The 24,406-nt window shown below is 37.6% G+C and overlaps 1 long non-coding RNA gene across 4 annotated transcripts in view; it reads left to right on the forward strand.

The window, feature by feature from the left end:
• Nucleotides 1-24,406, forward strand: part of LOC140116550 (uncharacterized) — a 179,965-nt gene that overhangs the window by 101,222 nt on the left and 54,337 nt on the right. The gene's annotated exons all lie outside the window — the stretch shown is intronic.

The raw sequence follows: 24,406 nt of genomic DNA on the forward strand, positions 1-24,406 counted from the left end.
TTTAATATGCAGAATTAGGCTATATTTAAATCTTGATTTTATTATGTGTTCAGCATAAACACCAGGAAAGCACCCGGTCTACCTACTGAATATTTCCATAGACAAATGCCGTTTGCCGTCATCTGACCAGTATACGTCATATGCTTCAAGAAACACAGTATGGAAAGATTTAGCCAGCTGTGTCTTTCCATCCTGATTTCTGTTGCTGAGCAATCTATAAAGGGAAGGTACATAAATATTTGGACAACAACAACATTTTTCGATTTTAGATTCTGTACATGTACATGTACCCAATGAATTTTGAACATACAATTCAGATGAAGTTGAGTTAAGACTTTCAGCTGTAATTCAGTGGGTTGAACAACATTATGCCATAAAATTGTGAGGAACTAAAGTATTTTTAACACAATCCCTTCATTTCAGAGGCTAAAAAAGTAATTGGACAAATTTAATAATTGCAAATAAAATGTTAATACTTGGTTGTAAACCCTTTGTTGGCAATGACTGCATGAAGTTTTTAACTCATGAACATCACCAGACGCTGTGTTTCCTTCTTTCTAATGCTCTGCTAGGCCTTTAGGGCAGGTTTTCAGTTGTTATTTGTAGGTGTTTCTGTCTCATTTACCGTTATTAACAAAAATACAGCATTTCACAGATATAATTCCAACCTGTCCTGGTGTTTACAATTTTGGTTGTCTCCGGATATGACCGTAAATCTTCTGAATCTGGCTACAATCTTATCATGAACAGCTTCTTAGGCCCCTTCTACACTCGTGAGTGTGATGCGATGAACTCGCATCACACTCACAAAGCTCGGATCGCATGGCCTAAACGCTGCACACTGGGAGTGAACTCAGCATGTCAGTTCAGTCCCGGTTTGCAGCATTCGGGCCGTGCGATCCGAGCAGCATGTGTGGCGAGTGTGATGCAAGTTCATTGCATCACACTCATGGGTGTAGAAGGGGCCTTATGTCTGCACCTTGCAATATTCTTTGCCTCCTGCCCCTCGCTCCTGCATTACAAGACCAGCTTAGACACAGGCACTTCCTGGCAACAAGCTACTAGCTACAGGCGACATAAGATCTTTATAGCAGAGTGTGTTTACAAAGCTGAAAGTGTCATTGTTTTTTATATCCATCTCATAGATCTCATCATCTCTCATCTCTGATCTGTCTCATCTCTCTTTTTCTATGTGGCCGATACTAGTACAATGTTCAGAAGGTAAATAAAGGGAAGATAAACCTGTAGCCTGATAATATAACCACATTATAAGCACACAGCATCTCATAGCACAGAGGAATCATGAAGTGTCTGTTTACAGAATCCCCACACACACTGAAATTTTACACTGACCATCACTGAGTTACTGGAGCTAAAACAGTAGTAAAACTGTGTACAATTGTAAATTATGGGTGTTAAAATGTGTAAACATCACTAGGGGATTAAAATTTGAGAACTTTCTTTCATGGGCAAACCCCTTTAAGAATATGTCACTCCTGGTTTACATTGACTTTACTAGCATAGGATTCTAAGCATCTAAAAAGCTATCCACTCTCTCTTTGACCCATCTGGCCTCCAGCAATTCCCAAAGACTGTTATAGCAAGTGGACCTTGTTCCTTAACTGCAAGTTTCAGTTTTTCTAGTACAGATGGCCTCACCACTCCACATATTTTAGCCTCTCACATCTTTCCCTTTACATAGGAGTCCATTAGCATTCTGCAATATTCATATACTGCCAAGAAAAATACATATTTCTGCATTTTAGAGAAAGCCTTTTTTCTCACATTAATCCTTGTAGGATAGCTCTTGCTTCATAGACTGAAAAAAAAATTGAAAAAATGACTTGTTAATGTTTCTGCATCTGTTGTAGTGGTAAACATATAAGTAACAAATGTACAATTACAATCTGCATCATCAACCATATTTCTATCTATTCTCATATAAAACTGACTTGTCTATGGATGTGTGTACCTACCATGAATCTGTAACCTCAATTAGCTGCAAAGTATAGTTCTTAGTGCCATAAAAGATGAAGATAACGGTCTCTAACAAGCAGTTGGTTCCTGTTTGACTACAACATAGTGTTCATGCTTCAGTGAGATCCAAGCAGTGTTCAGTCGTGTGAGTGATGGAACAGAGGGTGGCAAATTCCAGAAGCCTCAGCTGGTGAACGGATACTGGAAATTCATTTAGACTGTGGCCGCATGTGTTATAGTATGGCTACACAGCCCAAATATTATTACACATTGCTGGGGTTTTGTATCATGTTTTTAAGATGCATATTTCATTAATTAATCTTAAATTATCTGTTAAAATGAGTCTATAAATTATTATTTATTTAATCGGATTAAAACTAACCTGTAAAACCACAGTATCAATTAGTGTCCCAAAACCATGGCAAAATGATTCTTGGTGCATTACAACGTCATGTGAACCAAACCCTAATATATCAGTCAATGAGCTAATAAGATTTAACTGTAATGTTCTACTAAACTGACACACATGCCTTTGTTACAGTGGATCGTGTCATTCCCTACATGGGATTTGGGGGAAACAATCTTTTGGTGAAGAGTAAAGCATCAAGTAGGTGCTGTAAATTTTGGGGAAAGAGTCTGTTAAGTAAAATAGACCAAATTTATCATATGATGTGTATAAATTTTAAGCATTTTCATTTTCACTGTCTAAATATTAAAAAGGCTTATCTCAAATTAATAAAATCACAAAAACACCCATACATCATAGCCCACTAGCCCACCTTTGGCTTGGAGCTTATTTCGTGGTAACCAAGTGACGCTCTTGTTCTTCACCTTTTAACCCTTATACAGTTATCTAGATATTGATGTAACAAGTTCCAAAACCTGCTACTTATGACAGTAGTCATGGAAGCTGATCTAGGCAGGTCAAAAAGCACCAAGGGACAGACAGAGATGTGGTCTACCTACAATCTGATGTCAGGGCACTGTACATGTATGTATCAAACAAGCAGTCCAGCATTTACTATAATCTAAAATTTTGTAAAACAGTTCTCTAAGCTCCTCTGTCACTTCCCTTGGGAAATTTTGCACCTTATTGTAGTTCTGCTAGTGCAGCCCAGAAGCTCAGCAACCAGAATGTAACTGACATGCTGAGTTCAGTTCCAGTTGCTGAGCGTTCAGGTTGGACATTCCATCCAGCACACAAGTGCTGCATCAAATTACCTTGTGGGCAGGATGCCGAAATATAGGTGATACTCTCTGAAGACTTATTTAATATTAAATATTTTAACTTTTTTAAAAAGTTCTTCATTTGCATCTACTGAATGCATACCTGGGCACTGACAATTCTCTGATCCTCCATCTTTGTATGTTAATGAGTTGTACCGTATGGGGAGCCCACTGAATGCCTTTCCCAAGAGGTACCACACCTCCAGAAAACATGATTCTACTGACCCACTTTCACCTCTTCAGTGGAAGATCTGACACTGTCCCAATTGTTGAAATGCCTGTGTAAGGGTCCTGATGGGAACCTCTTGCAGACCGGATTGGGATTATCTACCCCTTTAGTTTTTGTTTTTTAATGTTTTGTTTACTGAGTGCCACATATCTGGATTGTTTTGTGACATAAGAGGTTTTGGTGCTCATACCCAGTGTTTATATATTTGTCCTATTCTTCAATGAAAAAATGTCTTAAATTTTTAATATGGAAATAAATAAATTCAAAGATATGAAGTATATTCAATTTTAGTTTTATGTTACTTTTCCAAAGTTTGCTTGTCTGTACGTATTTTGTATCTACTACTGTAGCTTTTTATTATTACATGCTACATTCTTCTGCTAGTAGATTATTATGATCTATATTTCTATTTTATTTTTTAACATTTTTTGGCAATATGTAAATCTAGATAATTTAACATCTATATGAGCCAGCTTCCCTGAAATGGAAATCATTTACAGTCTTTTCTTGGTATTTTCAGTGGTGACATTTTGAGAGCGGTTTTGGCATTTAGATAACAGACTACCATACAGTGCATTCCATGAAGATATATATGACCTGCTACTTAATTCAAGCTTCTTTTTAAGACTTTGAAGTTTACCCTTTGTATCACTGCTTTAACCTTACTGTGCAGAAGACATCACAATAAGGACTCTGAAGTCATTGTCTTATTGATTTTTGCTACACCATATATAAAGCCATATTTTCATATATTATAGATTGGGGAAGTAGAGGTTAATCGCTTGCAATTTTATCTTTTAATGATATTCTGGATGGTTACTGCATAAAATAAAGAATAACAAATAATGTTTTCTTAACTCTAAAGCTTCAGAGTAGCTATATTATAGGGCAGATTATCCAGTATTCGATAAAATTGATACCATATATTATGAGCCCTGTCCTGGGTATTAGTGGTGAAATACATGTAACAGATGACATATTTGTAAGCTCTTTGTAAGCTCTTAATATTGCAAATCCAATGCACTATTCAATGGAAAATTCCAAACCTGTCTGATGGGATATTTACCTGAACTTTTACCCATACTTAACTAACTAAAAACTTTATCTATCCTTTATGCAGATGAACTTCAGAGGCTACTGGGGCTTGAGGTAGCCTGGCTGTGCAGCGGGCGCTAAGGCTACTCCACGCCCTTGTAGTCTCTCAAGTCTTAGTTTCGTGTGCAGCCACACGGCACTCTTTGGCTATTCAGATGTCCCTACATATGCAAAGTAACTTATTCCTCTTTTTGGCAGTGAGCCGAATTACTGCACATGTGGGCTGTGCATGGAGGTAAGACTTCAGGGGCTACAGGGGCGTGGAGAAGCCTTAGTGCCCGGCACCCGGCTACTCCACGGCCCATTATACCAGTGACTAACGATTGTCTTGCACATTGTGAGAACGGCAGCATTGGTTTGCCTGGGGTAAAATAAGGTAGCTTAGTTTTATTCATTAATTTCTGCCCATTTGGGGTACTTACACACTTTTAAAAAAATCTTGGACAGCAAGTTTAGATGCACCGAGGGTTTTCTAGACTTAAATAAATAATTAGCATATTAATACAAACTAAATAAAAATTGTTTAACTTTTTTTAAAATTAACCATTTGATAATGGTCAATTTTTTGTTCATAGATATAAAACGCAAAGCCCAATGAAGTGCACCTAGCAAACAAAATAATTTAAAATGATCTGTTGGTTCTATTATTCACCTTCTGAAGGGAAAGAAGGACTGATACATTTTTGCCTGCAATATTCCTTTATCGGGCAGAGTGGAGCATATATATTATGTCTACTCCATTGGTTTTCTGGCAGAGAAGGTACATAACAAGACCCATTTCACTCAGTTCTTTTTGGGGGCAGGTTTTGGAGTATCTCTACGCTCTATTTAAGCTATTTAAGGTGATCGCGATTCTCGGGGGGGGGGGGGGAGGGGATACTGTCTCTCTTTTTTTTTTTTTTTTTTTTCGCTCAGTTCGTTTGGCAGAGAATTCCCTAGCACAACTATATATTTACTATACTTAGTATACTATACTTAACATATTTACAGGCAGTACCCGGGTTACATACAAAATAGGGTCTGTAGTTTTGTTCTTAAGTTGAATTTGTATGTAAGTCGGAACTGTATATTTTATCATTGTAATCCCAGACAGAACTCTTTTGGTCTCTGTGACAATTGGATTTTAAAAATGTTGGATTGTCATAAGAATCAGGATTAACACAAAAGCTTCATTACAGACACCTGTGATAACTGTTATAGCTGATCATTGTAGCCTAGGACTAAAGTACAATAAATTACCAATATCCAGGGGTACGTTTGTAACCAGGGGTTGTATGTAAGTCGAGTGTTCTTAAGTAGGGGGCCGCCTGTATTATAGACTCTGCCGGAAAACCAGCGAATGCTATAGTGAAAATCTCCCCCAAGTCAGACATGGTCTAAACTGGTCTGACCCCCCAAGTCAGACATGGTCTAAACTGGTCTTACCTTGCAGAGATTGCACCCTGATATTCTGAGAGGCCATAGGCTTCTGCTGGCAGGGGGAAATATTTAAACCGCCAGTCTTAATTAATTCCCCCCCAATAAGTTTTAAGTTGGCTAATTTATAGGCAGAATACAAACTACCCAAAATAGAGACCAATGTTTAGTTTTATTAACCAGTTCAATGCCAGGCCACTTTTCCAAGCTGATGACCAAACATCAGGTTCTAAAACTAATGCGTTTTTGTTTAGTTATAGCAATTTTATTCTTTTTAGTGGGGGGGGGGCAGACCTATTTTTTGTTATTTTTCTTTTCTTTACTATCCTGGAATAAAACCATCTTTTCACAATACCAATAAAATACTTTGAATATGTTTTCTCTTTGTGTTTTAGTGTGGAAGATACAGTGGGGCACATTTACTTACCCAACCTGACACGTTCTTGCGCTCTGTCCAAATCAGTTGGTTTGTACGACGGCACACCCCTCCATTTGTGTCACATGGAAGCCATTGCCGCGGTGACATAAAATGATCACGCGTAACACAATCCCAGCGCAGACACCTGTTAAATACCTGTCCAAGCCGCACAAACCCCCAAAAAGGTGCAAAGTCTGACCAAAGTGCAGTGCGCGACTCTTAGTAAATTAGCCCCATTGGGCTTTTTTGTCGGTGCAGGGCTAAAAGCAATGGTTTGCATTAAGGATGCTGTTCTTTTTTCCTTTTCATTTTATTTTTACACTTTTTGGCATAGGGATGGGTAAAGCATGGTATGATTCGTGTTAAAAAAAAATGTATCTCAGATATATTTACTGACTGGCAAAGCATGTCTGAAATCATTTTGTCATCTCTATTGCAACATGCCTCTGTGTTCTGGAAGACCCCTGCTTAGGCTCAAGGAAACTAGCAGTTGGGAAACAATGCCTTAGAGGTCAGAAGGCTAGAGGTTTGATGCAGTATGGTAACCTGCTTAGTTTATGATGTTAGGATGACCTCCTGCAATGAGCTATAATGTAAGTTGGACCTTTGCAGTAACTGTTAAATTCTCCTGCAGCGCCACTGTATGAACAATGATGTATTACATAGTTACAGGGTTGAACATGAAATCATTGGACTGTCCATGTAAGATATGGAAGTGCAGAGTCCTCCACATGAAATGATGCTTTGTAGCATGTCCGTGATGTTTAACATTTAGTAACCTAAGTTATAAGATCCTATTTTATTAACACATTTGTTTCTGATATTTAAAGGGAACCTGTCACCAGGAGACCCATTTTTAGCACTCCCCTAGTCCCCACAGAGCATAGTACATACACTGCCAAAGTGTTTTTGTATAAAAAATAGGTTTTACAGAAAAAAAGATATGTTATATTGTACCTTTCAATACCATGTGCTGTGTGACTAGGCACTTGTAACCTGGGAGTGGCTGTAAAGGAGCAGTCCCCCCCCACCATTGGGAAACTGCTCCTCCATGTGTCCTTTTCAAATATATGAAAACACCCATCACTTGGCTTACGACGCCCCCTGCTCCTCTACAGCCAATCCCGATTGATGGGAATTATTCATTTATTTGAAAAGGACACATGTAGGAGCAGTTTCCTAAGGGTGGGGGGGGGCTGTTCCTATCCAGCCACTCCCAGGTGACGAGTGACTAGTTACACAGGCTATCTGTATTTAGTTTGCCCTGTTCTTAGTAAATGTGCCCCATTGTTCTTCTGTCTGACGCTGCGTTCTGCTTTCTGCCTCTAGCCCCCACCCTGGCATTTCAGGACAAGCTTTTAACAGTAATTTTTGCAACTTTTGTCGTTTTTGCAACTTTTCACTGCAACTTTTGCTGTCGTTTTTAAAATACACCTTGGTCTGCACCTTGTGCAGTGCGCCTTATGTATCTTTATTTTCCAGATGTTCTGTGCAACTTTTCACTTAAGTATCACTTTGTATTGCTTATTTTTGTGACTTTTTAGGCTCAAATCTGCACCTGGTCCAGGGCAGGTACAGAGGAAGGAATTTTTTCATGGACCCTGTTTTAACATTAATTTAGAATTATTTCACATGCTTTAAATGCTCGAAATTTTTCACATAAACCAGTTGGACATTGAAAGTTTGGGCTGCTTTTATTTTTAAATGCATAAAATGTTTGCATTCACATGTGGTGTTAACACATTGGCTTTAAAATGCATCACAACAGTTGGGAAGAGCAGATTTGCCTTATTTGCTTAATTGGAGCAGTAATTTGCCTAATTACATTGTCCATATGGCATTAACATATGTTAATATTGTGTTAACACATACTTGTTAGCACCGGGTTATTGTTACTGTTAACATTTAGTTAACATATGCATTTTATAAACACCATGTTGACACCAATGTAATTAGGCAAATCTCCTCTTCTCAGCTGTTGTGATGCTTTGAAATGCATGTGTTAACACCATGTGAGACCGCAGCCTCATTTGTCGTCATCTACCTGGGGTGTGACTAGAGTACTTACAAATGCAGGCAAACAGCCTCAAATCCAAAATTTACAATGGTGTCCACTCCTGTATATAATCCAATCACATGGCACTTGTCCATGTGGATTTAAGACATTTGCAACAAAAAATCTCAAAAAGTTGCACCTGCCAGGACAGGTAAAACTAAACATGTATCACAAAAAAAAGACATGATTATACATAAGGTGCAAAAGGGACAATCCAAATGTCTCAATTATACACCACAGAAAAAAACTTAGATACATGTCCCCCACTGACTTCATTCCAGTACATGAGGAAAGTATAGCTACAAGCTACATGCAGATAAGATCTTTATCCAGCGAAGAGTGAGGCACATATATAACAGATCTGATAGTATGTAATAGCTGTGATAGCAGTGGGGAGAATGTAATCTGTAATATGCACGTCATGGATCTCATCATCTCTGATCAGTCTCATCTCTCCTTCTATATTTCAGATACTAGAAGCCAGATGAAAGTGTATATAAACCTGTACCCTGATAATCTAACCACATTGTCAGCACAAAGTAATAGAGGAAATATAAAGTGTCTGCTTAGAGAGTCCCCACCCACACTCTGGAACCTTGCACTGACCAGCACTGAATGATAGGAGCTAAAACAACAATAAAACTGAGTAACATTGTAAAGTAAGGGGTTAAAAAGGGGGATTGTGTAAACTTCACAAGATGACTGAAATTTGAGAATTTTCTTTCATGGGCAAACCCCTTTAAAAGTACTTGTTTTCAGTCATACTGCACAAATAATACAACTATACCATGAAGATTATGCCTTCACTACACCCATTCTCCTGTGGTAGATAAGGTGATCATTAATATGTACTTGTATGTCTATGTTGTGAAAGATCATTGTGTAATCTATACTTGTTTTTGATTTAACAAATAATAGGTCTAGTAATTTATGGTTTTCTAACTTTTCATCATTGTTGATTTGTAGCTTATCATGCTGTCTTGATAAGTGCTCTATGTCATGTCAACAACTCAATCAATGTAGAGAGCATGCCATCTTCTGGCTGTTCTGTAAAAAGCAAGGCAGCCTCCGACAGGCACCTGAATAGCTTCTAGACGGCATTCATGACATTTTTCTGTATAAACAGTTTGGAAAGGAAATAACAGACTTGTTACTTGTGCCATGCATTGTTTCCCGGGGGATTGTGGAGACACAAGAATTCATTTTCCAATGTGCCTTTACCACTAAAAATTTCCAGCATGACATTGAAGCCTGTGATCACACATAAAAGTATATAACGTGCAACGTTTACTGGAAACGCTGAAGGGTCTCGTCTGAAATATTGTCTTTAAATTTCTTCCATGTGTCCAAGTGCAGGTGAAATATCTGATGACTCTGGACCCGACCATAAATTATAATCTATTAACTAACAGCTGGAGTAATTTTCTTTTCCCATTTAACACTTGCTTGGATTTCTGATAGCAGTTGATGCTACTGGGTGGCCTGATGAAGGTTATGAGATTTAAGCCACACAATGAATTATTTAATACAATTACATTTTTACAAATTATATACTTAAAAAAATATAAAATTATGTTTGTTCGACTTTAATAATGCAAGAAATATTTTTTTCAAAAAATGACTCAGGTTTTTATGTTATTTATGTATTTTTGTATTATATGATTATAATCCCATTAAATGCTGGTGGTTTCATTAAAGGTTTTACAGTTTGTTGGAAAAGAACCAAATGTGAATGTCCATTTCATGGCTGAAAGGTTTATTCACATACACACATTAGGACTATTAATTATTAATGGTTGCTCATTTTACTGAACAGAGCTGTACACACACTGTGAATTTCACACATTGAAGTAACCTTTTCGAAAGGTACCGGGAAGGATCACAGATGCATTTGAAGCATGTTTATTTACTTTTTCATATTCTATATATTTCATTTACATGTTAAATTTACTACATTTTACTACATTTGTTCTACAAAAAGATGCATTATTCACTTTTTTGTAATGTCTTTCATTGATAATATCATGATATTTAATGTCACCTGAAAAATCACATTTAAATAGCTTCTTCTTTTTTAACGCACATTTTACTTTTAAGCCTAGATTTTTGTGAAATTATATCCATTAATGTAGCATTATAAATATATAACAAAGTTAAAATAAAATAATTACTTGTATGCAGTTTTTAATAAAACCATAATTTTGAGCACAAGCTGTTTTGAACATTTGTTGTCTTGTTGCTTGCAACTGCAACAACATTAATCCTTACAGTATTTTTGTAATTGTAAACTGTATTACCTAAATAATTATATTGTGAGTTCACATTGGCAACTTATATTGTAATACAGGTGAAGCTCTTGAGTTTCAAATTGCACTTACACTCATTGGCCTCTTTCACACTTGCAAGAGTGATGCGTCCAACTCACATGACACTCGCTGCGTGTGCTGGCTGGAACATCCGACCCGGATGCTGAGCAATTGGAACTGAACTTAGCATGTCAGTTCAGTCCTGCATCTCAGCATCTGGGACGGACGTTCCAGCCAGCACATGCAGTGAGTAAGACACATCAGACCCGCTAGTGTATGAAGTACCTTGTTTTCACCTTCTATTGTGTAATCCAATAAAAGAAAGTTCCATGTAAATAAATAAAAATAATCATGAATCAACAAAAACATTTTCGTCATGAGTAGTGTAGAAAAAGCCAAAGTAAATAAAAAGAATTAAAAAACAACAAAAATTTAATATTTTGTATATGGGAAAAGTTGTCATAGTGGTCTGAATGATACAGTATAGTCAAATAACATGTCACCTGTGAGTCCGGTATTTTTTCAATTGTGTGCCATTTACTCAGAATTGCTTTGTTTCTCTGTTAGTCCTCCTGTAAATGTATGAATAGGGCCAGACTCTTGTGTTAATGGTAAAGTTTAACGTATTGAAGTGAGTGATTAGGTGTTCAATCACAAAAAGCTCAACTTTACAACATTTGTCATGGCGTCATAAATAAATACTAACAGTGCTTTTTTAAAGATTCAATTCTCTTCTACCTTTGCTCATTTGCCTTTCTTAATATACTCCAAATACACACGGGGGAACATGTATTTTTATTTCTGCTAGTTTATTGTCTCATTTTGATGTTTTTGCGACTTTTCATTGCGACTTTTGCTGTCGTTTTTCAAGTACACCTTTGCACCTTGTGCAGTGTGCCTTTATGTATTGTTATTTTCTAGATGTTCAATGCAACTTTTCACTTATGTATCAATTTTTTTTGCTTATTTTTGTGACTTTTTAGGTGCAAATCTGCACCTGGTCCACGGCAGGTGCAGAGGAAGTATGATTTTTCATGGACCCTGTTTTAACATGTAAATTGGAATTATTTCACATGCTTTAAATGTTTATTCAATTTTGCACAATAACCTGTTTTTTAAAATTTAGACATTTTTGCATTTACATTTTTTTAGAAATTTATTGGTTACGTCTAAGGGTGAGGCTAACGCTGCATTAACACATGTGTTAACAATGTGTTAACATGTGTGTTTTGTAAATGCAAATGTTAATAGTAATGTAATTAGGCAAATCACCTCTCCTCAGCTGCTGTAATGCCTTTTAAAATGCAATCAAAACACAATCAAAACTCAACATGTGACCGAACCCTTAACACCACGTGTGACCACAGCCCCATATGTTGTCATCTCCCTGGGGTGTGACTACAGTGCTTAAAAATGCAGGACACAGCCTCAAATCCTAAATTTACAATAGTGTCCACTCCTGCATATATCCTCCTCACGTGGTTTGTGTCCATGTGGACTTGAGACATTTGCAACAAAAAGTCTCGAAAAGAAGCCAAAATTTGCGCCTGCCAGGATAGTAAAATGCATTACACAAGAAAAAAGACATGATCATACATAAGGCGCAAAAAAGAGCTGCCAAATGTCTCAATTATACAACAAAGAAAAAAAAATGATACATGTCCTCCACTGAGAGATGACATTGACTCATTGATATTAGATTACCAGCACTACTGGATCCATGGACAGCGATGGTCTTCCATATTACAATGTAATCCTTTCTCCATATTACATATTGATGAAACCGAGAACACTTGGTAAGCTGCCCTCACTTGATTATTGTTAGGCACATTCTACCAATGTATATGCTGCACAAATTAAGAGAAAAGGCCGAGAGAAAACTAATGAGGTCGTCACCGAATGAAGCATTTGAAAGAATTAACTACAGGTCTGAAGTGTTGCTTTCTGCTGGTGTCATGCAGTTTTAGTAGTTTAAATTGTGATTATTTTCCCCCATCTCGGCTTCTTTGAAAAGTAATTGTAGATTGGAAATTGCAGTATTTAAATAATTCATGGAAGAAAAAACATAAATCCAGAGGAAAGTAGCAAAGGTATAGAGTCAGCCCTCAAAGTACAAAGGGAAGGGTCAAATCAGCTCTTGCTATCCACAAGGTTGTTGCGTCTCCTGGAGTATTTTATTAGGCTTGTCGGAATATCGTGCCCTGGGTTGTTTTAATACATTAAGAGTTGTTGTCCTAGCGGTATAGTAAAATACACTGTGGTGAGAGTAGTGTCAGAGTATGTATAAATGATATTTGCATAATGAAAAGATTTAAAGGGCTTTCATGTCTCTCTATGTGCTTCAGCGTAACTGTTGTTATATATGTGCAATGTGAAACGTCCCGCCCATAGCCAAAAAGTAAAACAATTTTAGAAAAAAAAAATGTGGTTTGACATTTATATATGTGTATGTATACAGCTTTTCTTACTTTTTGTGTTTTCGTTTTGTCATCAACAAAGGGATTAACAATGCTGGCGTACAATACATAGGTTGTATTATAGGGCAGTATTCACATAGGCTATGCAAATAACATAGGTAAACTAATACATGAAATACATACAGTAACAAATATTAATGTATTTATATGTTTAGAGAAAATTATACAACAAAGGACACCGGTTTATATAACACAGCACTTAAAGGCTGTTATTAGCAGACAATTAAAGGTAAAGTTGGGCAAATAGCGTAAAGAGCGTTCAACCTTTCACTCTAGTGGAGAGCTGTGTTTAGCTTGTGTCAAGTGGTATGGGGATATGGATATTAATGTAATTAATGTATACTCATCTTACTCAAGTATTATTGAAAAGGGGCTGTCAAAGTTGACTTTTTAAATTATCCATCTGGCTCCTAAAATTCTCATCCTGTCTCTTATGTGGTGCCAAGTCTCTACTGAGAAGGGGCTTGTCACTTAATTGCTGCTGTGGATCACAGATGATGGTTTATAGGTTTAGGCAAATTGCAGGCAGTGCTTTGTTAACAAATTGAGAACACAAAGGTATTTGATAATTATACAGCGGAGCTCAATAGGCTCTTAACAGCACCTGCCTGAACAGCATTAGGGAGTCTTGTTTCAACACAAAAAGGCTCCTTCTAGTTAATTAACCTATATGCACTTGTTACAAATGAAACATATTTGTGTGCACTTTATACAGAAGGAGTACAGTAAAATAGACTTGGCCCCATTGGCAGATAGCCGGTGATTACTTACAGCTCGACTCAAGCATTATTTATGGAACAGCAGGAAATGTTTGTGCTTGGCATTTCATCTATTAACAGTTGGTCTAAAAAGGTTTAACCGTCCAATCCTTGTAATGATTTGAGTTGTGTATCAAAATATTTGCTATTTGTATCTATGTCAAATGTATCTTTATTTATTTTTTTTTGCATAGATAAGAATGCAAACATGTCCTTACAAAATAGTATGATAGTTGCAATCCAGAAATAAGCTAGTTTTGCAGCTGCCTGCAGTCCCAATTTGCCTGTGGCAGGGGGCGGAGCTCAGTTTATGCATTTCAATGGCTGAAATGTGCAGCGATAATTGACATGCTGCAGATTCTGAAAAGAGTAACTTTAAAAACAGATTGATTTACTTATCTTACACTGACCCTCAATGACCATCTACAATATATCCAATATAGACCAGAGCTGCATTTACAATTCCAAGTTTACTTGAGAGGAATATGTTAGAACAAAAAAGTTTGCTGTGAGGTATTTTAAGAGATTTGTTAGGATAAAATGCACTGGCACTATCTGAGGAATATCACAAGAAACGGAGGCAGGCTATGGGAAAAAGGAAAAGTGGAAATCAGAAATAAAAACAACACACTTGCACTTATCTTATATTCTGGGATTGCCTCGATTATCACATATATTGTCCACGTCAAGGTGTAGTGACGTCAATGGCTTGACAAAGTGCCTGAGGGTGTGAAACCCTATGTCCTGTTAGTGCTGAATCCGAAAATAAAGAATTTGTACTTTATATTTGTGAGTGCCGCCTCATATTTCCTCAATTGTGAAGTTTTTTAATGTGTTATCATTTATTACATTTATAAAACCAGACCAGAGACACATAGGTCTGAGATTCGGCCACAATTCAGATAATAATTCAAATACGGTTGTTTATTATCTACCACAGCTTTTTGCTGCAAGTTGCATTTCCAGAATTCCACAACTAGAATACACAGCAATAACTAACATGCTGCAGCTTCTAAACTTGCAGGCAGAGGCTTAACTTGAGGGGGTGCAGAGGTTGCGATCGCACCCGGCCCAAGAGTTTTAGGGGGTCTTTATGGTGTCACTTTCCTATATAAGAAGACTTTTACTATAAACCATACATTATAGTCAGGGCCTGGCACAGACTTTGCACTGGGGCCCATCAGCTTCTAGTTACACCACTGCTTGTAGGATAATTCCTTTTACACTGCTGCAGGTATTTTGCAGCATGTGGATGGGATTTGTATGTGGCAGATTCGGCAATGTCTGTCCCCAGCCTTGCACAATTTTTGTACAAATTTTAATCTAGTCTTTATCCCACAGCAATCTGATACACTGCATTATGGGAGTTCAGATGTGGTGTGTCTGATGACAAGCTTTGTGACAGTTTCAGATAATGAACATCTACATAAAACATTTATCCAGTTCAACTCTAATGAATTCGTCTGCATTTGTATCCAATAGTCACCTAAAATTATTATTTGGAATGTACAGTTCAGTTTGGTGCTGCTTGATTTCATTGTCTTATCTTCCACAGTTTCTTCATGATATCCTAATAGACTTAAAGAAAATCTACCATTTGTTTTTATGCATTGTGAACCAAATATACCTTGAGAATGCTGTAGCTACACTGATGCAGAAACATGTCGTGTTTAATCATTGATCCAATTGGTTTTGTTTAAAAAAAAAAAATCATAAAATTAAGAACCTTGGGAAAGCAGGGTGCAGACTGGCTGCTGTACATAAACATATTACACGGAGCTTCCTGAACTGTCCAGACAGGACTAATCAACCTCAGTTGAATGGCTCATACACTGCAGCTGGGGGATGGGGCAGTGATTGATTACTTCTGCCTGTCAGGGACAACACAGTGATGACATATTCTCGGCTTATGTCGGGCAGGACAAGGCTGGAGCAGTGAATAATTATGGTAAGAGGAGACTTATCTTTATGTATTTTTTTATTACTGCACTAAACATGGTTCACTTATTTCATATCATAGCACATGTATTAAACATGCCAAAATATAATACTCACCTGACTTTCATCAAATGATTCACTTTGGGTTTAACCTTTTACAAAGGTTAGGGTTATTATTAAGATCAGTTCAAAGAATATGCTTTTGTAGTTCACATTGGGGCTTATTTACTAAGGGATGCGGATCACACTTTCGTTGGACTACTCGCCGTTTTTGGCATTTGTGCAGCTTTGACAGGTATTTGACAGGGGTCTGCACATGCGATTGTGTCACACTTGATAGGATTTTGGTGCAGCTGTGCTGGCTTTCATGCGACAGAAATCAGGGGGCGGGCCATCGGACAATCTGACTGATTCGGACTAAGCGCAGGATTTAAGTTTCAAATTGTGTCGCAAAACCAAGCACTTACATACACCAGGAAGAAGAAGGTGAACTCGGGCGGACCTGAGCGGGGAAGCGACACATGCAGGATATAGGGCGCACTATCTTAGTGAATCGCAGCAGAGTGCATTATCGTCTGACAACGCACTTTCGGTGAACTCCACGTAAGTAAATGTGCCCCAATATGTTTTGACTTTGAGAGTCTTCCATCTGAGTCATTTGGTCTTATAAGATCACGATTCTTCATATTTCCTGGATGCACTATTGCACTTTAACATATGCATTAGATTGCACACTCACTGGCACTTTGTGCACTTAGCACTTTTTAGTCTCTTTAGTGCTATATCCCAGGAGACGATTTCCATAATTCTCATATCGTGATCCACTCATTCCTGTATGCACTTTATTACTCTTTACAATAGTGCACTTCACATTCAAAACTTCTTTGCACCATACGCACTATAGCACTTTTTGCCTCTTTTATGTCCTTATATATTCCCTTTTTAATATATGTTCCTCATTTCTTTAGAGTATAATCATGTATAACTTAACCTTTTGCATCCCGATCTTTAGGATACAGCGCTCCATTCCAAGGGATAATTAATCAATTTCCATTTCCCTTTCTGTTCATGGTCTATTCCCTGCCTTAAATACTTATTTGTATATTTATCCATCAATTTTTGGACTTGCCCATACTCTGCCCACAGATAAGATGGCGAAGTGGTGCGCATCGCTCCGGCACATGCGCCTAGTTCGGTGGCGGCTCCGGACTTCCGGATCACGATGATGCGCACACCATGCGCGTTGAGTGTCTTCCGGAACCCAGTCCCGCCCCCGTCTGGGTGCCTGCTGACCGAGGCGATGCGCCAACATACACACATGCCGTCCACAATCTCATTAGGTATGTCACAATCTCATTGGCCCTATGTTAACATCTGACCTTCAATATTGGGTATAAATGCCGGGCAGCTACCGCTCCACAGTACACCCCCTGGAGGAAGCGACGGCGAAACGTGCGTCGGGGTGCTGTGGCGGTGGTCCTTACCTATAGGCTGACAATTTTGGTACTATGCAACACCCGGGTGGGTAATGTGCTGGATTACAACCAAAATTGAGTATACTGTGTTCTCATTTATTTATGTGCATTTGGTTATGCTTGTTATTTTCTGGATACTGTTGACCATCGCCACACTCTTGTTCCTGTGGATTTTATTCTATGTTTTTAATGTCTTTTTTTGATGGCTATATTGATTAATAAAGTCTGCATTATATATTCTAATTTGAAGTGGTTATGAGTATTACTTGTTAGAGTATACTGTGGTCCTATATATCTTCATTGGTATTGTATATATAGAGATCGTCCAGTAGTGTTTTTGTTCTCGACGATCAAACATGTCCTGATACAAATGCTTTCTCCTTATATCAGAATTGTTTTTCATTTTGAGCCTATGTGGTTTACTGTATTCAAAACGAAAAGAAAAATAACTGGTTCACTCACCCAATCACCATAGTATCATCTCGTAAACAATCCCCTTGGAGGTTCATGCTCCCAGATCCACGGCTATATTGGTCCAATCGTAGAGAAAAGGTAGCGGTGAACGGCACTCAAACATTCCTACAAGGTATTGATGCAAAAACGAATCCTCTTTTATTGAACGCTGCAGGTGCATATATACATGGACAAACGCTTAAGATCAATGCGTTTTGGCGCATGTTTCCAAGTGCTTAGCTCCTCTATCAGCACCAGGAAGCTCTGAGACTGTCAAGCAATAACATAAGAATATCACACTGACACAGCAAAATCAACATTTCCATAAAAATATGATTCTTATACCCTTGACGGTACAGAGACCCTGAAGGAGAAGCTGCTCATGGGAAATATAGATGCCCAAAAGCAAATGACAAAAGAAGTGGCAAAAGAAGCTACACAACTGTCATCATTATAAAGCAAATTTGGCTATTTTTTCAGTAAAATGGTTCCTCCACCATCAACCTTCTGTTGTTCTGTATAACTTGTCTGATGATCACCAGTAAAGTTACATGAGCAGATTTAATTAAGAAAGGAAAATATTTCACCAACAGATAATGAAATCAGCATTACTGCTTTAGCAAATTAATGAGATGTTCAGGAGTGAATATTAGTGCAGGGCTTGTGCCATTAGCGATGCAAAGAACTGCTGATGTGGCCATTCAATGTTTACACTGTTCCAGTGTCCGAAACACACACATAAATTGTAAAATTACATTCATACATGTCCCTCCTTACAGAGATGTCTGAAACACTGTATTGTTCAGATGTGAGCATGAAATTCCAGTACAAAACAACAAAATAGAATAGGCCCTAAGTAAAATAACACTTTTATGGATCTAAAAAGAACTATAAGTAAATTCCAAATGTTACATACTGATTACACCTCTGACTAGCACACTCAGGACAACCTACAGTATGTGCTATGGACAGGAGGGGAATTTATTAACAGGACTGTACCTTAGGCTACATGCACACTGCCGTGTGCCCACCGCACTGTAGCACGGCGGCACACGGTAGCGCGGGGAGAGGAGGAGGAGGTGAGCGCAGCTCACCCCGACCCTCTCCATAGCGATATATGGCCGCGGTACCGTAATACGGGAAAAGATAGGACATGTCCTATCTTTTCCCGGGCTACGGAGCGGTATGGTGCCGCACGTGTGCTGCACCGTACCGCTCTTGTAGGGCGCCGTGAGCCCATAGAAGTGTATGGGGGACATATATGTTGGCCGTATATACGTCCCCCATACTGTAGTGTGAATGTAGCCTTATACTGTATATTCCTTTATTATAACAGTGTAGTTCCAAAATACTATAGTAAAGAAAGAAGCTAGGAATATAAAATATCAAATAACATGTAGCACACTTAACATGTAGAGAGCTTCAAACAGTCAGGGACCGATCCAGAAAAATCCCAAAATAGCACAAAAAATTGAGATAAAAAAACCCTTTTTATACTCTTACCGGAGCTTCAAATGTATCAACTGTGTCCTTTTGTAAGCTAGGAAAATGATTCAAGTGACCCAGTCACCTATGTGTAGCTTAATCTGCAAGTCCCATTTTATAGAGATGGAAGAGCAGAAGAAAATTATGTGAAATAAATACATCTTTATAGCAACATCACATTACACATCGGGTACATATACACACAAAATAAGACATCACCGAGTAATTACATGGTCAGATGAAACAATAGGATAAAGGGCCCCGCTCACAAGTGCTTACAGTTTGTGAGTAGGAAGGGGTAACACGGTGAGAGGTTGGGAGGGGACCGTGATTGTACAATATATATATATACAATATATTGATATTAGATTCAGTATAACTAGTAGCTCATTCATTGTCATCCCTTCTCTTTTTTATACTCAGTGATTTCCAGGCTTCCCTGTATTACAGAAGTAGTTGTTACTACACCATGTGTAAGAATTCTGTGTTATGTAAGGAAGTTTGTAAGAAGTTTACCTGATATTGTGTTTCATTGTATATTACAAAATATAGTGATACTACAATGAAAATTCCAAATTCCAGAAATGGAACCCATGATGAAAAACAGCACTAATTATTATTTATTAGGGAACCACTGAGTCACCGTAAAGGGGTTTTACAGTTACAATAAATTTCATACTATGGTCTCCAACAGGTCTAGAAATAATACTCTGTGCTCTGGTTCAGCAGTAACGGGACATTGACAGTGCACTCACACTATAGCTACACCTATCGACATGACACCGCTGCTGTGTACAAACCTAGGCAGGAAGTGACTGGGGACAACAGGTGATACCATCCTGAACCGGAGAACTGTTTTAATTTATGTTTATAATCCCCTGACCCCATATACAAAACCCATGTATTATTAAATTTCACATTTTATAATTTTTACTACATTCTACATACAAGGTTCAATTGAACAAACCACTGTGGAAAATCTCCCTCGTAAATAAAATGTACGAAAAACAATATTATTGCGCGACAAATATGCTTGAGCAAAATCATCCATCATGAATTTTAATAAACAACAAACCGGGTATTTAAGCTATATCTGTCTTCTATGGCCACTGCCAACATTTAGCTCCAATAATTGACATTTGGCAGCTTCAATATAACAAAAATAGCATTTTATGCAGTAAATGTACCTAAAAAAACCCTATAATCAAGGTTGAGAACAAAAATACCCAGGAAGGAAAATATAACGGCTCGTATTATTAGGCTATAAAATAAGATGAAACATATCTTACTCAAACCTTAGCAATAAAAATGTCCTTGACTTTTAAACTGTGTCACATTTATTTTCTTTGGTAATTTTATTCTGACTGGTTTGTGATCATGTTTTACTAAGCTAAAAGGCTTTAATATTACCAGTGAAGGAATGAACATGGTTATTGATGTCGAAAACATTAGTGTTCCTGCTGATCAATGACTGTGAATCTTCTACCTTTAAATTGGTCTTATAATGCATTTTAGAATAGGTCAATAATGTCTCCTGTACAAAGTAATATGTCTCATTTGTTTCCATTTATCATGCATTTAGTTTAGTACCCTTGAAAAATTAACTTGTTAGGAAGAAATATTAATTCATGATGTTACTTATACTAATTGTCCATGTAAAAACAAAGGTTGCAAATAGTGATTCGGTAAGAAGATCTGCATAGACTTTTAATAGAATAATAACTGTGTATACCTATTATACATTATTATATATGTACAATGGTATTTCATATATTTTGTAAATCATGTGTATTATTCAAAAACAAGAGCGGTCCCAAAACTATGAATGACTTATTATTCAATGGTGATCATTAAGGGTGAGGTGCTTAGATGTAGAGGATATAATGAAGCCCTTTAAAGAGGGACTTAAAGGTAGCATTTACATAAGCAGATAGAGATTAGTTAAACTGCAGCAGAAATACACATCAAAATCAACTCAGCAAATTCGTAATGGGGGAGGGGGGCTTGTAAACATAGGGGTCTGTGATGGACGGCAGCTCCACTGTGCCACCACACCACTTTGATTATAATTTTAAGGATGTCTACACACTGCACCATCACATGATATCATATTAAGCTCTTACTCACAGATACTCTAACTCTGTCATCTGGCTATCACAATGTTGTCCTTCTCATAGCCCCTAAGACCCTATAGAGAATACCTCCCATATCATGTTGACAATAAGCATATCACAGGGGCAAGAGTTACACAATCACAACCTAATTCTTAGTTAACCCTTTAACGACCCGTGATGTAATAGCATGTCACAGGTCGGCTGCGGGTGCATGGAGAGGGCTCACAGGCTGAGCCCTCTCCATAGCCGGTAAGTCTTTGCTGCACTGATTGTGGGTGCCAACCCGCGCATCACTGCCGGCAAAGCTGCTGGCGGCTTCAAAAAGGTAGTACGCACAGGCGCCGCCACTTGTTGGAGATCGTCGCTCCCCGTGATGTCATCGGGGAGCGGCGAACTGTTGTCATGAAGACAACAGATTTCCGAAGACCCAGTGCTGTCTCGTTTTAATCTATTGATTACAATGTACGATTCGCACATTGTAATGAATGAGGAGGAAAATCCCCATATACTGCCATACAGTAGGATAGGATCAATCAGAAAACCTAGGGTTAAAGTACCCTAGGGGGTCTGAAAAATAGTAAAAGTAAAAATCAAAAAAAGTAAAAAAAAAAAATGATAATAAAAAAACCCAAAAATTATAATCATCCCGCTTTCCCTAGAACTGATATAAATATAAATAAACAGTACAAATCACAAACACATTAGGTAACACTGCATCCGAAAATGTACGATCTATTAAAATATAATAAAGTTTTTTCACAATGTTTAACCCCATAACGGAAAATTGGCACTTTTTTTGCCATTTTGAAAAACATAAAAAATCAATAAAAAGTGATCAAAAGGTCGTAGTCCTAAAAATTGTAGCATTGAAAACTTCATCAAAAGTTGCAAAAAATGACACCACTCACAGCTCCGTACACCGAAGTATGAAAAAGTTATTAGCGCCAGAAGATTGCAAAATAAAAAAAAAATTTGCACAGGAAGTTTTAATTTTTGTAAATGTATGAAAACATTATAAAACCTATACAAATTTGGTATTCCCGTGATCGCATCGACCCGAAGAATAAAGCAGACATATAATTTGTGGGGCACAGGGAAAGCCGTAAAATGGTGGAAATGCTTTTTTTCACCAATTTCATTGCATTTGAAATTTTTTCCCACTTCCCAGTACATGGCATGGAATAATAAATACCATCACTATGAAGTGCAATTTATTACACAGAAAACAAGCCATCACTCTGATCTTTACGTGTAAAAATAAAAATAGATATTTTATTGTGGGGAGTAAAAAATAAAAATGAAAAAACAAGAGAAGGACCAGGTCTTTAAAGGGTTAAATAAATGGTGGTTTATTTACATAAATAGCAGTCCCAACTTCTGCACCTTGTCAGTATATTGGTCATAATTAGTAATGAGCGGTTCCATTCAGCTTCTCCTGGACTATGAGCAAGTTAGTTTTCGGAACCCAAACCTGAACACCTGCCAGTAACAACCGAGATTGGTGCTGGCACCAATTGCGGGTTCTAACCCTTTAACACTTAATGACGCATGACATAATTGTACGCCCTCTCCATAACTGGTAAGTGTTTGCTGCATATTGCTAGCACCAATCCTGGGTGTTAACCCATCCATCAACTTCAAAGAGATTATGCCGCATGGGCGGAGCCATCTTGCTGAAGAGTGTCGCTCCCTGTGATGTCATTGGGGGGGGGTTGATCGGTTGCCATGACAGCCTCAGGGTCTTCCCGAATGAGGAGAAAAATCTGCATATACTGCATATAATGGTAGGATCAATCAGACAACCTAGGGTTAAAGTACCCTAGGGTGTCTGAAAAATAGTAAAACAAAATAATAAAAAAGTTATAAAAAATTATATTAAAAAAAATCGAAAATTTCTAATCACCCCCCTTTCCCTAGAAGTTATATAAATAACAACAGTAAAAATCTCCACATCCCAAAATGCCTGATCTATCAAAATATAATAAAGTTTTTTCGCTGTGTTTAACCCCTCAATAGAAAATAGCGCCCAAAGTCGAAAATTGCACTTTTTTGCCATTTTGAAATATATAAAAAGTTCAATAAAAAGTGATCAAATGGCGGTACAGTCCTATAAATATAAGCATTAGAAATATCATAAAAAGTCCCAAAAAATGACACCATCCACAGCTCCATATACCGAAGTATGAAAAAGTTATTAGCGCTAGAAGATGGCAAAATATATATATATTTTTTTGTGTGCAGGAGATTTTAATTTTTGTAAATGTATGAAAACATTATAAAGCTTATACAAATTTGGTTTTCCTGTGATTGCACCGACCCAAGGAATAAAGTAGACATGTCATTTGAGGCGCACAGTGTAAGCCGTAAAATCCAAGCCCACAAGAAAATGTCGCAAATGCGTTTTTTCACCAATTTCAATGCATTTGGATTTTTTTTCCCGCTTCCCAGTACACGGCATGGAATATTAAATACCATCACTATGAAGAGCAATCATTTGTTATGCAGAAAACAAGCCCTCACAAAGTTCTCTACATGGAAAAATGAACAAGTTATAGATTTTTGAAGGTGGGGATTGAAAAATGTAAACGCAAAAACAAAAAAGGGCTGCAGCGGAAAGGGGTTAAATGGCACTAGCAGCATGTGAGCGGCACCCGTTTTCTCTAGGATTGTCCTATATAAAGGGTTTGGTTGGGGGTGAGACAGAAGTCCATTTTTGGTTTTATGGACCCGAACTCTGCAGTTGAGGTCCGATCATCATTGGTCATGGTGTAGAAAAAATAAGCAGCACCCAAACTGGTCTTTTTATTCCAATGTCATATGCAACATTTCGTCTATAGCAGCCTTTCACAAACACCCATCACTTTGTCATACAATGCACAGGGGAAAAAATATAATTATGCTAATTTTTCACAAATAGCATTGAATTCTTGTGTCTTTTTATAAAATATAGTAAAACTGTAGGTTATAAATTGCAGTTGTGAA

Source organism: Engystomops pustulosus, chromosome 2 (assembly GCF_040894005.1).
Source record: "Engystomops pustulosus chromosome 2, aEngPut4.maternal, whole genome shotgun sequence".
In the NCBI taxonomy this organism is placed as follows: Eukaryota; Metazoa; Chordata; class Amphibia; order Anura; family Leptodactylidae; genus Engystomops; species Engystomops pustulosus.